At 31.7% G+C, this 21,464-nt stretch overlaps 1 protein-coding gene across 4 annotated transcripts in view; it reads left to right on the top strand.

Moving 5' to 3' along the window:
• Positions 1-21,464, top strand: part of LOC145277923 (sodium channel protein 1 brain-like) — a 1,166,286-nt gene that overhangs the window by 599,810 nt on the left and 545,012 nt on the right. The gene's annotated exons all lie outside the window — the stretch shown is intronic.

The raw sequence follows: 21,464 nt of genomic DNA, 5'->3' as shown, positions 1-21,464 counted from the left end.
TGGCACCTAAAAAAAAAAAAGTAGTATAGCGATTCAGAACAGCTTTTATTGTCTTTCTTGTCGCATTTATACATATGGTATAAATTTCATCAAAATAGTATATATTTGAAGTTTTAAAGAAGGCTCGTTAGGACAGGACTTAGAGGTTCGATATCAAATTTTTATACATATACTTTACATTTCATTAAAACAGGATATTTGAAATTTTTCTCGAAGATTCAATAACACTTCTATTATCTTCCACGATACATTTTACATAAGAATGTTCTTTCAGAATCTATCTAGATTCCCTAACGTTTCTTTCTATAAGGAACACACAATCATGATACACATACACGCAAATCTTGAGTTTTATACATACAGATATCCTAGCTTTTACGCTTTTATTAGCAACGTGTTTGGGTATATCTATTCTAAACATTTTGTGCGTTGAATTGTCATGAATAACATAAAAAAAAAACAATATTAAAGAAACAGTTGAATTGACATACATATACATTTATTCTCAAATAAACGTAGAAGGGGGTACGAAACATACACGGTGGTAATAATATGGTCTACAAACGGATAAAACTATGAGCAAAATTACTAAAGGGAATGAATTAGAGTTGTAATTACATACGTGTTGCTAGGGTTTTAGATAGAGAAAAATATGCATGGGCAATGGGCAAGTAATGTTCTTCATTTTGATGTTCTGGGAGTCTATGCGACTGCTACCAGAAAGTGTGCTTTAAAGAAGCAGTGTCAGGATTTAAGAAGAAGCCAACAATAATATTAGGACCTTTCAAATTTTTTTTTTTCATTGACGTAAGCAACAGTAGTATTTCTACGAATGTCCCCACTAGTAATGATAACTTCTGTTTTACTCTTTTTCACCTCAAACATGTCATATTGCTGCTTGAATGTAAGGGGCTACTATTTGGGATCGTGTCTAATATGGGACTGTGGAGAGTTGAGCAGTCTATTCAAACTTCTGCAGATTAGCACAGTAAGGGAAGCAGGAAATAGAGAGAGAATTCCAAATTCTAGCAGTCCAAGGGACCAAACTATTCGAGTAGAAGTCTTTCTGGTATATAAGGACCTCAACAATGAAGGGGTGGAATTTTACTGCTTGTCAGGTTAGTCGAGAGTATTACGTCGAGGGGGAACAAGTTCTATGAGTTCGTCAGAACACACTACATTAAAGTACTTGTAAAACAGGCATTGTGGTGATGGGACAGAGGTTGAAGTTTGGCTGATAATGTGGCATTTATTAGATTTGAGACTATATAGGCAGGACAGTATTACACTTATGCCCTTTCCTTGTTTTCATTTCAACTTTATCGGTAACAGTAAAGAATTTTATTCTTTATGAAAATACTAGCAGGTCGCCCAGCGTTGCCCGGTTGTAAAATAAACATAAAAATTATATTGCTATTAATGCAGAATTCTTATTTACCATAGGTATTAAACGTAACGTTAAATTCCTTGAAAAAAAAAACGAAGTAAAAGAAAACAGAAAGAAACTGATGCATGTGCATGCAAGTATTATGTTTTTGTTCTAAACAATTCACTTCTTGTAAGTAAAAAAAAAGCTGAGATCGAAAGTAAATCCTAAAGACAGTGAGTTAAATACGATAACCATCACACCAGGTAGACGTGACTTTTAAACATTGTTTTCAAGTCAAGTCATACATAACATAAGGAAGCTGTTACGTTTTACAACGGCGCATGCGCAATCATCAAACAGTTGAAAACAGATGAAAAAATCAGGTGGCCTCCCACGTACCAATTTGTTTGAATTTTGACCTCTTAACAACCCTTTTTTTTTCGGATGAAAACCAATTAAAAAGTTCTCCACGTGTCTGAATACACTATATACCAAATTTCAAGTCTGTAAATAAAAAATTCGTTGAGTATATAAGTTGAGAAGTGGTTTCACACACACACACATACACACATACACACACACATTCTCACTTTTATCATTCAAACGCTACCGTGTTTGAATATATGGCTAAGTGACAGTTTTAGTCATTTAGAACTGCTTTAAAGCTTCACGGTTCACTCATTTTTCGACCAAATTTCAAACAATTATTACAGTTTATAGATCACCTTCTCAGCTATATTGTGAAAAGATTTTTTTTTCAATTTTCGATTATGATGAATTTACTGATGTTCAAAATCGTAAAAGTAAAAACGTAAGGAGGTGAGCGACGTTTTTATGACTGGTTTCCATAACAACCACATCGCTTCAGCGACTACTGTTGCTACCAATTAACCGCTCTCGCGAAGAGAGAAGTAACAAATGAAACAGAGAGAATGAAAGAATGAAAGGGAGATAATTGGGAGGGGATTTTATTGAAAGCAGACGAGTGCCGTACATTGTTTTACATATGTGCATGTTATGTGTGTGGGGCCAAAAAATAAGACTGAAATTAAACAAAAAACAAGTCAATTTACTGGAAGCCTTGAAAAATCATGGATTACAAAAGAAAAATGCGAGCATGAAAAGTAATATGGTTAAGATTAAACATGAAAAAGTAAAGGACTAGTTGTTAAAACTGGAAAAGAAAAGAACAAGATATTCTAGTAAAAAATATAATAAATTTATAACTTAAAATATTTCAACATTAATAATTATTTTAAAAGTTCAACTTATTACATTATATAATAAATTCTTAATGCTGCAATATTTTAAGTTATGATGTTTTTAAATGTTTTTACTAGAATATCTTGTCCTTTTCTTTTCCAGTTTTAACGACTAGTCTTTTACTTTTCCATGTTTAAGCTTAACCATATTGCTTTTCATGCTCGTATTTTTCTATTGTGATAGATATATAGATTTCTTTATGCTAAGTGGAAACCGTTATCAATAAATTTCGGTTGATTATTTTCTTTTCTTTTTTTTTTTACTCGAAGGCTGAGCGCAACAATCTTGAATGCGACTGGCCAATTCGCCAATCCTTATCTGTAACCACTCTTCTATCCTGACTTCCGAACAAAAGAGTTCCTTTTCAAGCTGCTTAAACACCATTCTTCCTTTCACAAGAACCGAAGCCATGACTGTCTCTACTAAAACAATGTGCCTTATCATTAATCCCAAGCATCCAATAATCTCACTTTCTTTCTTTTTTTACTTATGTATTTATTCATGTCGTATTTCCGAAGCTTTATATTCCTTCTTTTCATTCGCCTTTTCAGTGTGCATGTTGCATAATCGCGATTTTTGTAGATAATTGCACTCAGTTACCTCGCAGTATTTTCAACCAACCAACAGGATTATAATCAGTTCTAGAGTAAACATCATTCTCTTTTCTTAAACGTGTATATGTACTAGCCGCTCATATCCGACGTTGCCCGAGTCATTTTATTTTCATTTGTAACTAGCAAGGCCACCCGGCGTTGCTCGGGACCGTATAAGACAATGAGAAAAATTAAGTTGATTTTGAACATACCTGTTATTTTTAGGATAAAGGAATTTTTTTATGTATTATTTGTCATCTTGAACCAAGAAATATTTTACTTACCCTAGGACGGGTATTGCACAACACATGTACGGAATAATTGTACCTTCCCTAGGACAAAAAATTTACAGCACATATATGTGAAAAAAAATTTCTTACCTAGGGCGGGTAATGTACAACACATATTTCAAATAATTTACATAATTTTCCGTTGTGCAAACTTTTCTGTATGTCAAAGATAAGAGTTTGTTTGTTTTTTACATCAGAGTGCTATAGTGGAGAAGCACCGGATTTCTTATATAAATGTCATACTACTCGAATATATCACATGATTTTTGGTTTTGATAACTTATGTATGTCACAGGTAAGATTTTATTTGTTTCTCATATAGGTACTATACTGTACAAGTACCTTATTTTGGGGGTAGGATACTGTAAAGTACTTTTTTCTAATTCAAAAATGAAAGAACTCAATACTTTTAAGTAATTTTCTGTTGTGCTAAGTTTTCTGTGCGTCTAGAGTAAGAATTTGCTTTTCATCTAGGTGCTATAGTGAAGAAGCACTTTATTTCTCATTTAAAAGTCATACTACTCGTATATATAACGTGATTTTTCGGTTTTAGTAACTTTTATGTACGTTACAGGTGGGATTTTCGTATGAATAATATACTGTACAAGTATCTTATTTCTTGGGTAGGCTAGTGTACAAGTACCTTATTTCTAATATAAAGATGAAACTACTCGATGATTTTCCATAATTTTCTGTTGTGCTAACTTTTCCGAATGTTACAAGTGAGAGTTTATTTTTACATCACAGTGCTAAAGTAAAGAAGCACCTTATTTCCTATATAAATGTCATACTACCGAATATATATTATGATTTTCGGTTTAGATTACTTTTATTTACGTCACAGGCACAATATCCTTTGTTTTTCGTATGGGTATTAAACTGTACAAGTACCTTTTCTAATTTAAAAATGAAAGAACTCGGTACTCTTATGAAAATTTTTGTTGTGCTAAATTTTCTGTATGTCAAGGGTAAGAATTTTTGTGTTTCATCTGGGTGCTATAGTGAAGAAGCACCTAATTTCTCATATGCAAGTTATACTGCTCAAATATTTAATGTGATGTTCGGTTTTAATAACTTTTATTTGCGTCACAGGTTAGATTTTCTTTGGGGTTTTTTCATATGAGTACTATACTGCACAAGTACCTGATTTCATGGGTAGGATACTGTGCAAGTACCTTATTTATAATATAAAGATAAAACTGCTCAATGATTTTACTTAAGTTTTTCATATAAGTACTATACTGCACAAGTACCTTAGTAGTTTGGTAGAATTTCTTGTATACATAAATACAGTAAAAAAGTAAGTGATCATTGTATGTAAGTTTTGGAATATGACATATATCCAAATATACAATATATACAATACATATAATTCATAATGATCGGTTAATTACTTTAGGAGTTAATCCAATACGTACAAACATATAAACATTAAACATTCATAATGATAGGTTAACTAGTTTAAGACTGAATCCAATACATACAAATATATAATCATATACACATATTAAACATTCATAACTATCGGTTAAATAGTTTAGGCATGAATCCAATACATACAAATATATAAACATATACACATATTAAACATTCATAATGATCGGTTAATTAGTTTAGGAGTGAATCCAATACATAAAAATATATAAATATACACAGATTAAACATTCATAATGATCGGTTAATTAGTTTAGGAGTTTGGAATATGACATATATACAAATATACAATATGTACAATACATATAATTCATAATGATCGGTTAATTACTTTAGGAGTTAATCCAATACGTACAAACATATAAACATTAAACATTCATAATGATCGGTTAACTAGTTTAGGAGTGAATCCAATATATACAAATATATAATCATATACATAGATTAAACATTCATAATGATCGGTTCATTAGTTTAGGAGTGAATCCAATACATACAAATATGTGATCATATACATAGATTAAACATTCATAATGATCGGTTCATTAGTTTAGGAGTGAATCCAATACATACAAATGTATAATCATATACATAGATTAAACATTCATAATGATCGGTTCATTAGTTTATGAGTGAATCCAATACATACAGATATATAAACATAGTCATACAAATAATTATATTTGGATTTTGTTCTCTACTATTTATATATATCGTATTTATTCTATCTGCCCCTATCTATAATATAAATATTTAACCGATAAACTATTAAACTACTGGTTACATAACACTAATATTAACAGGAAATAGTAATCATACACCAAGGATGATTCATAACGAGTAAAATCTTTGTTTGGATGGATGAATAACGCGTACATACGACATATATCGACAAGTTGAAATGCAAAATGCTCATTTTAACTTGCCGGCATATTTCTATTTCTTTCTGCGCATGTCCAAATGTAATTTATTTCTTAAAATCGTTTAATATTAAATCTTATATATATATATATATATATATATATATATATATATATATATATATATATATATATATATATATATAAGATTTGTACCGATAATTTCCAAAAATGCTATACACCGAGTCACCGCTAAACCGGTATTTTTCTGAGCACGTGTTTTTGTGTTGTCAGGAAGCTAAAAATCAATCACTGTTTAGCCTCGATTTAGCGCAAGCATAACGTTCTGCAAATAGCTTCCTTTTGTTTTGGCGGAGTTGTGAGTTGTTTTGTAGACTAAAGTAACCATGAAGCGAGCTAGTGATGAACCAAGCATTTCGACAGGTAAAAGAGTGAGACCAAGGAGTTTCACAATGCACAACAAGTGTTGGATAAAGTAACAAATTCTGATTCAGACGAAGGCGAATTTGATCAGGAGTTTCTGAATCAAGTAACGCTAGTGATGATGAATATATCGATGAAGGAGAAAGCGATGATAATTCTGATGATGCAAGTGAGCCTAAATTAAAATTGAGTGTTCAAAATAGGGGGCGTGTCACTCAACCAGGTTATAGGGGTGTCTGATGTGGTTGATGAGGGATGGAGTCGCAATTTTGTTGTCCAGATCTGAATTTCACAATTTTGCCAAGAAGTCCAGGCACAGGGGCAAATTATGTTCAGTAGCTCAGGTTTGGTGGGTCAAAATAAACAAATAATTAAAATAAAAAAATAATTAAAATAAACAAATTTTTCCTATCCCGATTCTGATACATCAAAAGTTCTGATTTTTTTTTCGATTCTTGATTTCATCCCAATCGTCCCAACACTGATATATATATATATATATATATATATATATATATATATATATATATATATATATATATATACAGAATTTCGGAAGACGATGTTTTATTATAGACTAGCTTGGGTGCCCAGCGTTGCCCGCCTGTTTGGAGGTGTGTGTTGAGCAAAAAAAAAGTGGTAGTAGGCAGGCAGGATCGAACCCGTGAATGTGGAGAAAGGTGTTTAAAAATGTAGTAGCGTGAGGAGGCATTAAAAGCAATAGTAGGCAGCAATGGCGAAAAAAGGTGTTAAAAAAGTAGTAATAGACAGGCAAGCTTGAACCTGTGATGCGAAGGCGGAAAAGAAAGGGAAAGAAAATCTGACGTCTTAGCCGATGTCTCCATGATGCGACCGGAAGTAAAAAGCGTTGAAATTACCGGAAGTTAATCCAACGTAGACGATGACTTGTTTAAATGTTGGCGAAAAAGATCGACTCCTCCTTGTACAAAACGGCCTAGTTTACAGTGAAGTAATTAATGTTTTTAGACAATTTTTTGATATTTGTCGTCCGAGACGTTGAGCTTCAAAACGGTACCGATCTTGTCAGGATCCGTCGCCTCTATCGAAGGTTTTTGCGAGACATGCATACATACATACATACATACATACATACATACATACATACATACATACATTAAACAGACAGGTGAGTTTTATATTATAGATGAAAATAACGGAGAGCCGTTTTGATGTTCATTAAGATTTGATAAAGGAAAAACAAACTATTGCATTTTTCTATTGAGATTTATTCACGGTATTTGGGTTATGAATAAGAGAAATAAAATTATTTTGCGTCCTCTTAAACGTAAAAAAAAGTCGATCGCAATTTAAAAATGAGAATAAATGTAGAAAAAGATTCTACATCGTCAATTGGGAATCGAACTGGGAGTCGTATCTTTGGAGGCTGGCGTTTTATCAATTTGCATACTGTGCCAATTAAAGAACATGTTAAGGAAAAAATATAATATAATTAGCTCAAATAAGGTTTAATTGAGGGAAATCACTCATATATAATGAAATATATTTTAATTTATGCAGATTTCATATTTACTATTATAGAGTCAGTCCTCTATTGATTATTATACAGGCTCCTTCAGTCTTTGAGGGACTATGGATACTCACGTGAAAGTTTTGTGGCAGGGGGTGCGCAATCTTCAACCATATCTCTTCTGAGTCGACATTGTTAAATGCCAGTGGCAAGTGAAGTGTATGTACAAGGCGACTGGAAACAGATGCTGAGATAAGCGGAGAGCACATACAGTGCCTAGAATTCCCAAATAGTCACCCATCTAATGCTAACAAGGGTCAACGTTGCTTAACTTTGGTCATCTGATAAGAATCTGTGTGTCAACGCGATTATGCGGTATATATATTGTACATAATATATAGTAGATATTTCAAAATTAAAAATAAAATAAAAATAAAAGTATGATTTGGGTGCCATCAACTAGAATCGAAAACAAAACATTTAGCCTTATTCGTTATCATCTGAGCTAAGTCCATATTCATATATAAGCTTAAAAAATAACGTTGTTATGAATATAAATGTATATTTGTGCATGCATAGAAGTAAAACATTTAGTGGTGCAGTCATTCATATGAAGTGATCTAACGCACGGTGTAATACAAAAAGCTAATTAAGCCTTTTCTTTATTTTATTCATGCCTCCATTAAATTTTATTGGATATATCATAAAACAAAGAGCCAGTCTCAATGTTGTTTTATTTCAATGATTTACAATAACAAGCGCTTCAGAACATGATATAGTCAAAAACATAATAAAACAATAGCGAATGCATCAAATGAGGTTTGGACATTGGACTTAGCTTTACTGAGACGGTTTCCCTGTATTGGTAAACGTTGCAGCTCCCGCCTCATCACCATACCGTACTAAGTAATCAGCTGCGATGGCGTCAATGGGCATTAAGGGGGATTGATATCTTCGCCATTATAAGAGTGTATCTACCTTCGTCTCTGTTCGTTCTGCCTGTCTGATTTGGACATTGCAAGATGGATGGGGATGGCCGACGAATGTCAGGAAAATAAAATCTCGAAAAAAAATATAAATGTCGATGTGAAATTACAATATGTATTATTCAATCTCAACCATTGCCTTGGAGAAAAATCCGATAAATCTTCTACAGAATGTCAATAAGGAAAGAAGAAATTGAAATGAAAGAAGCAATTAAAAAAAATGAATATATATGAATAAAACAAAAGACAATTAAAAACAATGTTAAAAGCAATTACGATTAAGACAACAGTGTTAAAATATCATTAAAACAATAAATGAATAACCAATTAAAACACTAACAAAAGAGTTCAGAGTAAACAAATGAATAACCAATTAAAACACTACCGAAAATAATTCAGAGTAAACAAGTAAAAAAGAAAAAGAAAACATTCAAAACTAGCTGTTCTTATGCGGCGTTTCCCGGGAATATTAATTTTTATTTGGTTTCGATTTTTTATTACCAAATTATAATTATTGACAAGAGTTTCACAATTTAATTGGGCGCTTATCCAATTTTACCACAACAATAAGAATGCATAATTACACAAAAACCTTTATAATGCACATAACTGCTTTTCTAAAAAAAACAAAAACTGTATATCAAAATTTACACAAATGCACTAATATTTTTATTTTCACACAATAAGATCAAATTTGATCGGTAAGCGATTTACAGTCGGGCAGGAGCTGCTCAGTGCAACCTATCCTGCATTGACAGAGTTCAAAACCAGCTTTGAAACCTAGTAGGTTATGCCTTTTTCCCCCCTGCAACCTCTTTCCCACAGAAGAGACCTTGCAAGCATGGCTCTGCTTTATCATTATTTTCATGGTAAGTGCTCGTCTGATCCCCTTTGCCAAACTTTCACAAAAAAACACTCAACTAGCTACAACCACTATCAACAATTTTCCCCACTCTCTATCTGTGCTTAAATATAAACGCAGATTTCATGAACAAAGCTTCTTTCCTAGAACTGCCCACCAGTGGAACACTGTTCCACTGGCCTGCTTCCCAGCCAATTACAATATGTTAGTCTTCAAGTCCAATGTAAACAAGTTCTTGTTGAGCCGTCCCCTCAAATAATCTAAATTCTACCCAATCTACACCATTAACGATTACTATAGTACCACCTTACATTCATGAACTTTTATCTTCAAGGTTCTGCGGGCCTTGATAAATGGTGACTCTTTTATAAAAAAAAAGTCAGCATTATTATGATAACTGCATGATATTTAATTATTGAATCATGTCCTTTGCCTATACCTCATCATTTGTGAATTCTTTCATCTCTAGCTGTGAGACCGTTGGAATATCGTATTGAAAAAAGAGTGGTCACGCTAAAGGTGAACAGGAGGTCAAATTTACAAATTCGGCGTGTAGTCAAAATGTCGACTTCATTTAGCTCTCTGATTTTGAAAGTCATTTGGAAAAAAAATTCTTCGATGCTACAAATACATACACTTCATGCATACAAAAGTAAAGACGAACATTTGAAAGAAGAAAAAAACGCATCTTTCCATCAAGCATCCGAAGAAATGATCCTTATTTCTATGGAACAATAATATGAATGATGCTATATAAAGAAACTGGTGTTGTATTTTAACGTTTTGTTGAATATTTGTTGAAATTTTTGTAGTAATCAAATAGTTGATTTACAAGAGTTAAACAAATATTTTCTTGTTAGATTATACACACGGTAATTTCTTGAATTGTTGTAAAATTAAGAAGTTTTTGAAGATGGCATAAAGTGAGAAGAATAAAGATTTTGAAGATGGCATGGAGTGAGAGATACAGCCTTTGAGATTCGAAAAAAAAAAATCACTCGACCGCCGGTCGAGTGTGAGGGAAAGTTTACTCGCCCCAAAATATTTTTACTCGTCTGACTTTATGGCTTTATTTCAGTCAATAATAGTAAATAATTTTACAACAATTATATTTGTCTTGATTTTTGCAAAAATATTATGCATAATATTTTTGCAAAAATCAAGACAAATATAAAATGAGAACATCATATAGTGTATTTCCTCATGTGTTACAATTGTTTTATAACCATTTGGACAAATTTAAACATTATGTCATTTAAAAATATTCCACAAATAGCTACTCTTCAGAAACCAAAATACAAAATACATTTGTCATATATATGAATATATTCATAATCCCTATTTTCAGTGATCAAGTAGTTGGCACCTCATTCCTCTTCATTTTATTTCTTTCTTTGTTAATTTTTTTCGAATACCTTCGAATTAAGTATCCCACTTTCGTATTTCTTTACAGGTTTGGAAAAGAAAAATTTTCTTTTTAATTTCTTACAGTCTTTTAAAACGATAATAACTTTTTGGCATTTTTTTTTGCCGGAAATCCCTCACGAACGACGACAAAATTCAATGAAAATAGTACACTTTTCTTTTTTTTTTTTTTTTTACGAAGGCATCACCACATTATCAAGGCCCAGAGGCCACTCAAGGATAAGGGTTAAAGAGTGTACAGTAGAAATTGGTCAATATAGTAATCATTAGTAATGAAAATTTGGTAAATTTAATAACTTATATGGAACGGCTCATCAAGAACTTATTTACTTTAGACTTGAACGCATCCATATTGTAGTCAGCCGGAAAGCAGGAAAACGGAAGACAATTCCACAGGCGTGCAGTTCTAAGAAAGAAGCTTTGTTCATGGAATCTACGTTTAGGTTTAGGCACAGATAAAGAGTGGGGGAAATTATTGATAGTGTTTACAGCTAGACGAGTGTTTCTTGTGAAAGTTCTTAAGTAAATCTTCCACAACAAGGGACAAATTCTAAGTAAAATGTTGAAAGAAAAGCTAAATTGGGCTAATGTCAGGTTTCTATGTTTCTTTTCTTCTTTCTTCGTTTTTTCCAAGTAATACGTAAATATTGCTCGAGATTCTGAAATCGGAAATATTTACAATCTAGCCTAACTTTAATAATGTTATTTTTCTTTAAATTAAATTATTACTCTAAATAGCTTTTCCTTTACTTTAAATAATTTCTCTCTTTTTCTATAAATAATTTCTCCGTTTATTTTTTCGTTTTTATTCATTCATCGACTAGATAAACAAATATTAATTTCAAAGCAAAATTCCAAAGATTTCGAATGCATGTGTTGTGTGTTTTTTAGAAAGTCTCCCTTACACATTTACTGAATTAAAATAGTTTTAAGAAAATTATGACAACGCAAAATACAGGTTTATTTTGATACAAAATAGAAATTTTCATAACTAATAAAATACAAATAATAAAATTTTGAGAAAACAAATATTAATTTCAATGACACCTATATATATATATATATATATATATATATATATTTGTATTTTTTTTGTTTGTTTTAATCCTTTTTTTCCTTTTCTGTATCTCTTTAAAAGATTTTAATTTTAATCTTTAATATATTTTCAATACATTTGCTAAATAGTAAAATTATATCAATCCAGAAAATTATTTGGCTCCTCTGAGATGAGCCTACATCGAAAATCAATGGATATATATATATATATATATATATATATATATATATATATATATATATATATATATATATATATATATATATATACACTTGTGCCCGATATTATTCATACCCCTCGGATCTTTGAGCTTTCTATAAGAATATTGCTCAAACCAGAAGGTAGACAATATTAAAGAGATTTCAAACAATAAATCAAGCATAAGCATTTAATTTAAACTCAACAAATAAATAAATTATGCAAGTTTGAAATATTATACAAAGAAAAACAATAATGGCACTAGTTCAAAATTATTCATACCTCTCTTACTACTAGTCTATAGCATGCCCTTTATTCTTAATAACTGACTGTAACCGTTTTGGATATTTATCAACAAGGTTTTTACAAGAATCAACACTGATTTTTGACCATTCTTCAATGCAGTTGTTCTCCAAATCCCTCAAATTTCTAGGTTTCCGCTTTTTAACCTCAGTTTTCAATATGTGCAAGAGGTTTTCGATAGGGTTCAGGTCGGGACTCTGGCTAGGCCATTTCAAAACATTAATTTGATTATCCTCAAACCATTTCTTGACTATTTTGGCAGTATGTTTTGGATCATTATCCTGTTGAAGGACCCAGTTTGGTCCTAAATAAAGCTTCTCCGCATCCTGTCTAATGTTTTTCTGGAGTATCTCCAAATATTGCTCCTTCTTCATGGTTCCATCTATCTTGACCAAACTACCTGGACCACTAGCCGAAAAGGACCCCCAAAACATTAGCCTACCACCACCATGTTTCACCGTGGGTATGGTGTTCTTTGGGTTGTAAGCTTCTCCTTTCTTCCTCCAAACGTAAGAAGCATCCATATGGCCAAACAATTCAATTGTTGTTTCGTCAGTCCACAAAATACTTGAGAAAACAAACTCTGGAGAATTCACATGGGTCCTAGCAAACTTTAGACGTACTGCAAGGTGTTTTACGGTGTGCAATGGAGTCCTTCTTGGTCTTCTTCCTTTCAGACCATTTTCATGCAGAGTCCTTTGCAATGTTTGCCTTGATATTTTTATGCCAGAAGACTCCAGATTTTCTAAAATGTCCTTAGTAGTGGTGGTTGGATTTGCATTAACACTTCTTACAATATTCCTGGTGGCTCTAGCAGACAGTTTCCTTTTCCTTCCTCTACCAATCAAGTTGTTTGTTGTGTGGTGGCTCTGGAATTTTTTGATGAAGCTCTGTACTGTTGCTGTAGGGACCTCAAATTTCTTGGAAATTGACTTGTAATCTAAACCATCCTTATATGGATTCACAATTTTAGTCCTAAGATCATTACTAAGCTCTTTTTTCTTCCCCATTCTAATAATGTTTATTCTTTTATTGGTTTTCAGTTGATATCATTTTAATTTCTGAAAAATGCAAAAAACGAAATGAAATTAATAAAAGGTTGTATAAAAGCATTCAAAATAAGAATCAAACAGGAAACAAACAGTCAGAAACTCGATTAATACTGAAAAAATAAGGGGGTATGATTATTTTTGAACATTGCAGATTTTATAAATAGCTGTATATTTCTTTTATTACAAGTATCCCGAGATTTTAAAATTACGAAAATGATCAGAAGAGGTCTATTAAGAATATGTATCAATATGGACGTAAACAATAAATTCTTACAAAGTTACACATAATAAACTCAATTTTCAAGGGGGGGTATGAATAATATCGGGCACAAGTGTATATATGTATATATATATATATATAAAACAGTAATATATGAACAAGCGTGTTTCGGAGCCCTACTCCTCTTCAGCATAGCATGACTGTTGGTAGGATTCGAACCTTAGACCTTATGTATTTCAGTCCAGCGCCCTAATCCACTCCGCTATGTTGCCATAGACATACTGCTTCGTTTTTATCGCTCATGTGTTTAAGTGGTTTTGTTTTGATTTTTTAAACGATAGTAATGTTTATGTCTCCGCCTCGAAGAACCGGTGTTTTTCTTAGAAAGTCGCCCATATTTTATTTGGACGTATTATTTATTTATTATTTTTAAAAACAGTAATCTACATATTCAAATAACGATTAATCAATCTTGTGGTTTCAAGGTTTACAAAATATTTTTTAGAATTAATATTTTTATATAAGACAATCCCAGCCAAATAAAATTGCTCAATATACTGGATAGAGCAAATTCCATATCCTTTTGTTTTTTGTTTTTTTTTGTTTTAATCCTTTTTTTTCCTTTTCTGTATCTCTTTAAAAGATTTTAATTTTAATCTTTAATATATTTTCAATATATATATATATATATATATATATATATATATATATATATATATATATATATATATATATACCTTTGCTGATCTTGCCCTGCCTCTTAGTTTTGATAGCTTCCCTTAATTTCCTCAAAAGTGAAGCATAATAGGCTCCTGTAATTGTGGTACCCTTTGCCAGGAAATTTGTCACAACTACTCCCTCCTGGTTCCAGAAGACTGTGAGCATGACCTTGCCAGCAGAGGCCTGTACCCTTGCCTTCTTTGGAGGTAGTGAGTCCAAGTGCTTCCACTGCATTGACTGGACTTTGGTCTCTGGATCATAGTGATGGACCCAGGTTTCATCCTGTGTAATCAGTCTTTTGAAAAACATTGAGTCATCTTCTTGGCACATATCCAAATTCATCATCGAGCACTTGACGCGTTCTCGCTTTTGGAATGGTGTGAGCAACCTGGGAATCCATCTGGCAGACACCTTATGCATATGCAAATGGTCATGAATGATAGTTCCCGCAGACCCTGTACTAATCTTGACCTCTTTGGCTATTTGGCGAATAGTAATGCGCCGATCTTCCAAAATGACAGCCTCAACTTGACAGATAGATGCCTCATCAATGGCAGAAGGAGGGCGATCAGGTCTAGGAGCTCTTTCCTCAGACTTCCGGCCATGTTTGAATTCATGATGCTAGCGTTTTACAAGGTCATATGATGGGGCATTATCACCATAAGTTTCTTTCATTTTATTAAAAGTCTCCTGTGGTGTGCGTCCTTTCAAATACAAAAACCGGATCACTGCTCGACATTCAACAGGCTCCATTTCACACCTGACTCAGTTCAAACACCTGTAAAACAGAAACCACAATTTGTTCAGAGCTGTGATTTACTACATAACCCGTAGAGATATAAATCATTGCACATGCAAAATGTCAACTAGATCAGACAACTCGAAGTGGGTCAGAGGCATTACTTATTGCACGCCCCTCGTAATTTGTCTAGCCGCACTGATGGGCTGTGAAACAGCGAAACAGTACTGCATGTGGATGACTATATATATATATATATATATATATATATATATATATATATATATATATGGTTGCTGTCTGATTCACGAAACTAAAGAATAGCATGTTGAATAATTCAATGAATATAATACTGAAATGAACAATTATTATACGCTCTTATTCAGTTAATTGTACTCTCCGCTTTAATTCTTTCATTTTATATTTACGCCGTGTGTGTGTGTGTGTTTCAATGTGTCATTATATGTAAGTTATCCGCTGTATGCAGAAGATAAAAGTGAAAAGAGGCAACCAGCCTATTTCTCTATGCGTTTCCGAAAATAAATTCATGCATTCACATGACCAACACATCGCCTAAAGTTTTCCATGTGGGACAACTCAAACTAATTGGAGCTTCTTTCCGAGTAATACAACCATTAAGGCACCAGAAACAGCGCATCTAATGAAAGCAAATTTCCCCTGCAGACACAATTTACATTTATGGATTTCAAACTATCACTTGAGCATCTCTATCCATATTCATATTATTGAATGTGCCCGATGATACAAATTAACAACGATTCTTATAATAATAGGGTGATGTAGTTCGTCTGAAGCATTGTGTGTTGTATGCATAGAGACAATTTATAGAAGGCTATTAACAATATGGAAATATGACAGGTTGTTAGAAAGAAAACTGGAAACAAAACGGAGATAAAAGTTCAAAGTTCGGTGTTTGAAAATTGTCGCCCATTTTAGTGCTGACCAGACTCAACAATGCTTAACTCCGGTGAACTTACGGGAACCGATCTGTCAACATGATTATGCTATATATCTACTTCTATGTAATGAACAATGTGTATTTATTTGTAAATATGTATCCCCCCGACCATGTCATCAAGAAGTTTACCCGATGAATAATGTAAGGGATATTACAAAAAGGAGAAATAGATTTTCCTATTAAAGCTTTTTCTTCTTTTTTGCTTTTTCTGTATTTATACGGGTTTTCTATCCTTTTTGATTTTAACTTTCCAGTTTTAGACGGTTTCTTTCTTATTCATTCATTTTACTTCCACTAACGTCTATAAACAATTTCTATAATATAAAGCTGAGTGTGTGTGTGTGTGTGTGTGTGTGTGTGTGTGTGTGTGTGTGTGTGTGTGTGTGTGTGTGTGTGTGGTCACGAATAGGCTCCTATATGGTTGACTATTTTAAAAAACTGATCACATATAATGATAGAAGATGTATCGAGACACAGGAATGGGTATGTTTGATCTGGCAGAACGGTGGTTCATTAAAGCTGTGGGGTCTGCGTTCGTGCCTGATCCACAAAGTATGAAAATAAAAAATATAAAAATAAAAAAAAAATGTTTACAAGTGTTTTTGATATGGATGTACATAAGAATACTTTGAATAAGTATGTTTTAACTTTAATAGGGATGGTATAATAAAATTGTGGGGTCTGAGTTCGTGCCTGGCCTCCATAGAACGGAAATAGGCACAAACTTTAATAAAGACTTTTCATATCTATCTGCGTAAGTATACTTTGATAATTATGTTTGAGTTTGAAGAAATATGGTATAATAAAATTATGGAGTGTTCGTTCGCACCTGACCTCCATAGAATGGACATATGTCACAAAGTTTAACAAGGTTTTTTAATATAGATCCACAGAATATTGTGATAAGTGTTTCAGTGTGAACAGGTATGGTATAATAAATTATGGGGTTTATCTATTTTATTTTTACTTTCATCATATTTTGCTTTGGTTTTGATACCCCCAAATTCGAAGCTATCTCTTTACAACCATTCCTTTTTATAACCTATCATACTTTCATAAATCAGAGTCCATTTTCTGTAGACTGTTTTTGAACCCAGTCAACGGCGGGTACTTTTGCTAGTAATATATAAAATAATTGAAGGAAAAAATTAAAGGAAGAAAATTTAAAAAGCAAAGTTTTCTATTGATTGTTTTCTTTAGGTCATACGAAATGACTCACATTTTTTCAGCTCACGATAGATCAATTCTTAATTATGCTATTGATTTTTTTATGTATTTTTAAAAAAAAATTATGGAATGTTTTCGATCTCAGTTAAGCAATTATATTTTTTCAATAAATATTAGCCTACTTATTTTTTTAATTACTTGATATTACAGTGGCAAGTAAACTAATTTTCCTTATCACACCTAATTGCAATGTTGTTTCAATTACATGCTACAAGGGTCGATTATTTATATTGAATAATGTATTTTCAGTGAGACAACGGGCGTTTTATTATTCATAAAAAGCAGGATATTTAATCCATACGATTTAGCATTTCGCTCATTTGTTACTTATAAACAAGATTCTGTACGTGGCTGACCTAACGATCGCCATCTTGCATTCTTACTTTATCAATATCAATGTATATATATATATATATATATATATATATATATATATATATATATATATACAGTGCTAGTTGGCCGTTGACCCAGAAAAAGAGTTCATTCGCCCTTTGGAAGGTCTAGCACCGTGTTTATTTGTGTGTGTGTATATGTGTATTGGGGAGGAGAGGGCTCCCGTAAGCCGTGGTGAAGGCAACCTTTCTAGGAGAAGCCAATCTCTGATTTAAAAAACCATAAAGCGGAAGACCGTTACTCGCATTAAGCTGGTCTGCAGTTTAATTTGTTGCTGGCTATCTTGCTCTTGCTTGTTGCTGGATCTCAACATTTTGAACCGAGAGAGAGATTTAGTTGTCGTACAAAGCTAAGACTCTGTAACATCATATTTGTATAGATACTCCCTCGGCCATTTGGGCTCATGGAGTTTAAATGTCTGAGGGAGTGGCACTCGTCTGACAAGACGTTGCAATCATATATATATATATATATATATATATATATATATATATATATATATATATACTATAATAATTATTACCAAGGACCTAATCCATTCGGTTACCGTTAACTGCGAAATATATTGTTGAAATTCAAACATTTATTTTTTAAATGCTTTTTTAACGTCTGTCAGAGTGATCTAATCATTATATGATGATCTGCACATGAGAACTAAATAGACCGACTTTTTATTTCAATTGAAAATGCTCAATGATAAAAAACGAGTTTCTTAAACGGTTGACATAATTATATATATGTGTGTGTGTATATATATATATATATATATATATATATATATATGTATATGTATGCATATGAGCAAAGATTATATTATCATTTTATACGTTTCGGACAGATTATGATTTTACATGTTTTTTAACGTTTTTTCTATATCGTTTTAGTGTATGTTTTACGTTTTCGACCTTTTGTTTTTATCATTTGTTTTTATGGTTTAGACGTATTGTCCTTTTATGTGAATTTTTCTTTTATGTTTCCAATCTTTTGTCTTTATTATTTGTTTTGACATATTATTTGTTTTGACATATTATTTGTTTTGACATATTATTTTCTCTTTCTGACCTTATGTTTTTATTATATATGTTTTACGTTCCCGACCTATCATCGTGCGGGAAATAGTAAATAATTTACACCCTTAACTGGATGTAACTGGATGCCAAATACAAAATGGTTAAAACTATCGGTGTCCCAGCCGGCCCCCGTGCATCCTTCCGGTAAAAAAAAGCAAAATAGTCATAAAATTAATTTCTAGCCTATAAAAATTTCTGCGCCCAAAATAATAATATGGACAGTTATCTCTTTTTCGAGCTTACAGGTGAATAAAAAAAAAACGAGCCTTTTTGTGAACTCAAGAGAAAGAGAGAGAGAGAGGGGGAGGGAGAGAGAGAGTGAGAGAAGAGAAATGAGTAGAGAGTAAATCTGCCCTCGCTATAAGGTTATAAGCTTCAAATACACTCTAATCGAATTTACTCCCAAAAATCAGAAGGAAGATATAATAAATAAATAAATAAATTAGTCCTCGCGCGAAAGATCAGGACACAAAATGTTTTAAATAATAATAATAGAATAACAATAACAAAGACGTTCGCTGTCGAGGACTACTATTGAGCATAACCAGTTATACAGTCCTTTTGAAATTTTCATCTCTATTTTTCTCGTTATGTACTGAATATTTGTTAATGAAACCTATATGAAATATGTTCCTTATTAAAGTTAAAGATTTTCTATTCTGAAAGAAGTTCAAAAAAATTTAATTCAAAAAAGTGATTTAAAGTTTTTGTTAAAAAAATTTCAGATTTTCTCATTATTCAGATCTGTATTACAAAGAGGGAGTTGCAAAAAATGAGATGTGGTGCGAGGAGATGTACAAACTGAAACAGAGAGAATATTCAGACCTGTAATAATACAAAGAGGGGATTGCAAAAATGAGGTGTGGTGTGAGGAGAAATACAAACTAAAATAGAGAGAAGGAGAGTTTTAAAATATAATCTTATAAAAGATAAGATACAAGTTAGAAAAGCATTTCATCCAATGCATGAAAATTGTTAAACAAAATGTTTTTACAAATTTTTTTAAAATAAAGGTACAAGATTCAATTTGAAATTTATTTATCTTCAAAATGCACTTTTATAAATTTTACAAAGTAAGGTATAAAAATGTAATTTAAATTGAATCAAAAAAATTACCTTGGATTTATTTTATGTAATGTACATTTTGTTGCAATTTAAAAACATTATCTTTCATCTAGCAATTAATTATATAGATATAAAATTTTCAATTGTTTTTTTAAAGTGCAACAGAATGTACATTACATAAAATAAATCCAAGGTAATTTTTTGATTTAATTTAAATTACATTTTTATATCTTACTTTGTAAAATTTATAAAAGTGAATTTTGAAAATAAATAAATTTCAAATTGAATCTTGTACCTTTATTTTTAAAGCCTATAGTAAAAACATTTTGTTTAACAATTTTCATGCCTTGGATGAAATGCTTTTCTAACTTGTAAATAAATAAATAAATAAATATATTCATAAACATTTCTCTTTAATTCTTTTCTTCCTTCTTTCATTTTTCTTCAATGAAGTATTCAATTTGAACATTCCTTTTCGAAACTAATATTTTGTTATATAAAATGTTTACTTAAACATTAAACACATTTGTCTGTTGTGCTTTTATCTACGTGGAAGTTGGCCAATTGTATGTTTTAATATTAAACTAAATGGACAATAAAACAAGCCACAGTTGTAATAGTTTTTACGTTTCTGATCTATTGTTATTAAATGTTTTTACGTTTCAGACTTATTGTCTTAATTAACAGTTTTTATGTTTCAGATTTACTGTTTTAATAGTTTTTATATTCCGACCTAATTTCTTAAAAGTTTTAAGTTTATTATTATCTTTTATTTATTATGTTTTACATTTCCTATCTATTGTCTTAATAGTTTTTACGTTTCAGACCTATAGTCTTAATAGCTTTTATGTTTCAGACCTGTACTTTTAATAGTTATTACGTTTCAGACTTATTGTCTTAATAATGTTTACGTTTCTGACCTATTTGTCTTTATTATATGTTTGTTTGTTTTTTATGTTTCCGACTTCTTGTCTAAATTAATAGCTTTTGTGTTTCAGACCTAGTGCCATAATAGTTTTTACGTTTCCGACATATTGTTGTTATTATTATGTCTTTTTTTACGTTTCCGACCTATTGCCTTAATAGTTTTACTTTTTCAACAAATATTCTTTATTATATGCGTACCTGTTATGTTCCCGACCTATTGTCTATATAGGCTTACGTTTTCGACCTATTATGTTTATCATATACAGGATTAGTCACGGGAAACCAATATTTTTACAGAAAAGCAATTCAAAATCAATAACTAAAACAAAATTTAACTGAAAACATAAACAAATAACAACCTAAACAGCATCTTAAGCAGCTTTAAAAACTACCTTCCACACTCCCCATGACTTATTCTAGGAGAGCAAGGAGCGTTCTAAACACACCCGTTTCCCGTGACTCCCCCTGTATATCTGATATGTTTCCGAACTACTGT

This window comes from Euprymna scolopes, chromosome 6, assembly GCF_053919585.1.
Source record: "Euprymna scolopes isolate OS-2025 chromosome 6, ASM5391958v1, whole genome shotgun sequence".
Lineage (NCBI taxonomy): Eukaryota > Metazoa > Mollusca > Cephalopoda > Sepiida > Sepiolidae > Euprymna > Euprymna scolopes.
The sequence above is the reverse complement of the archived record's forward strand: the minus strand, read 5'-3'. Positions and strand labels throughout refer to the sequence as shown.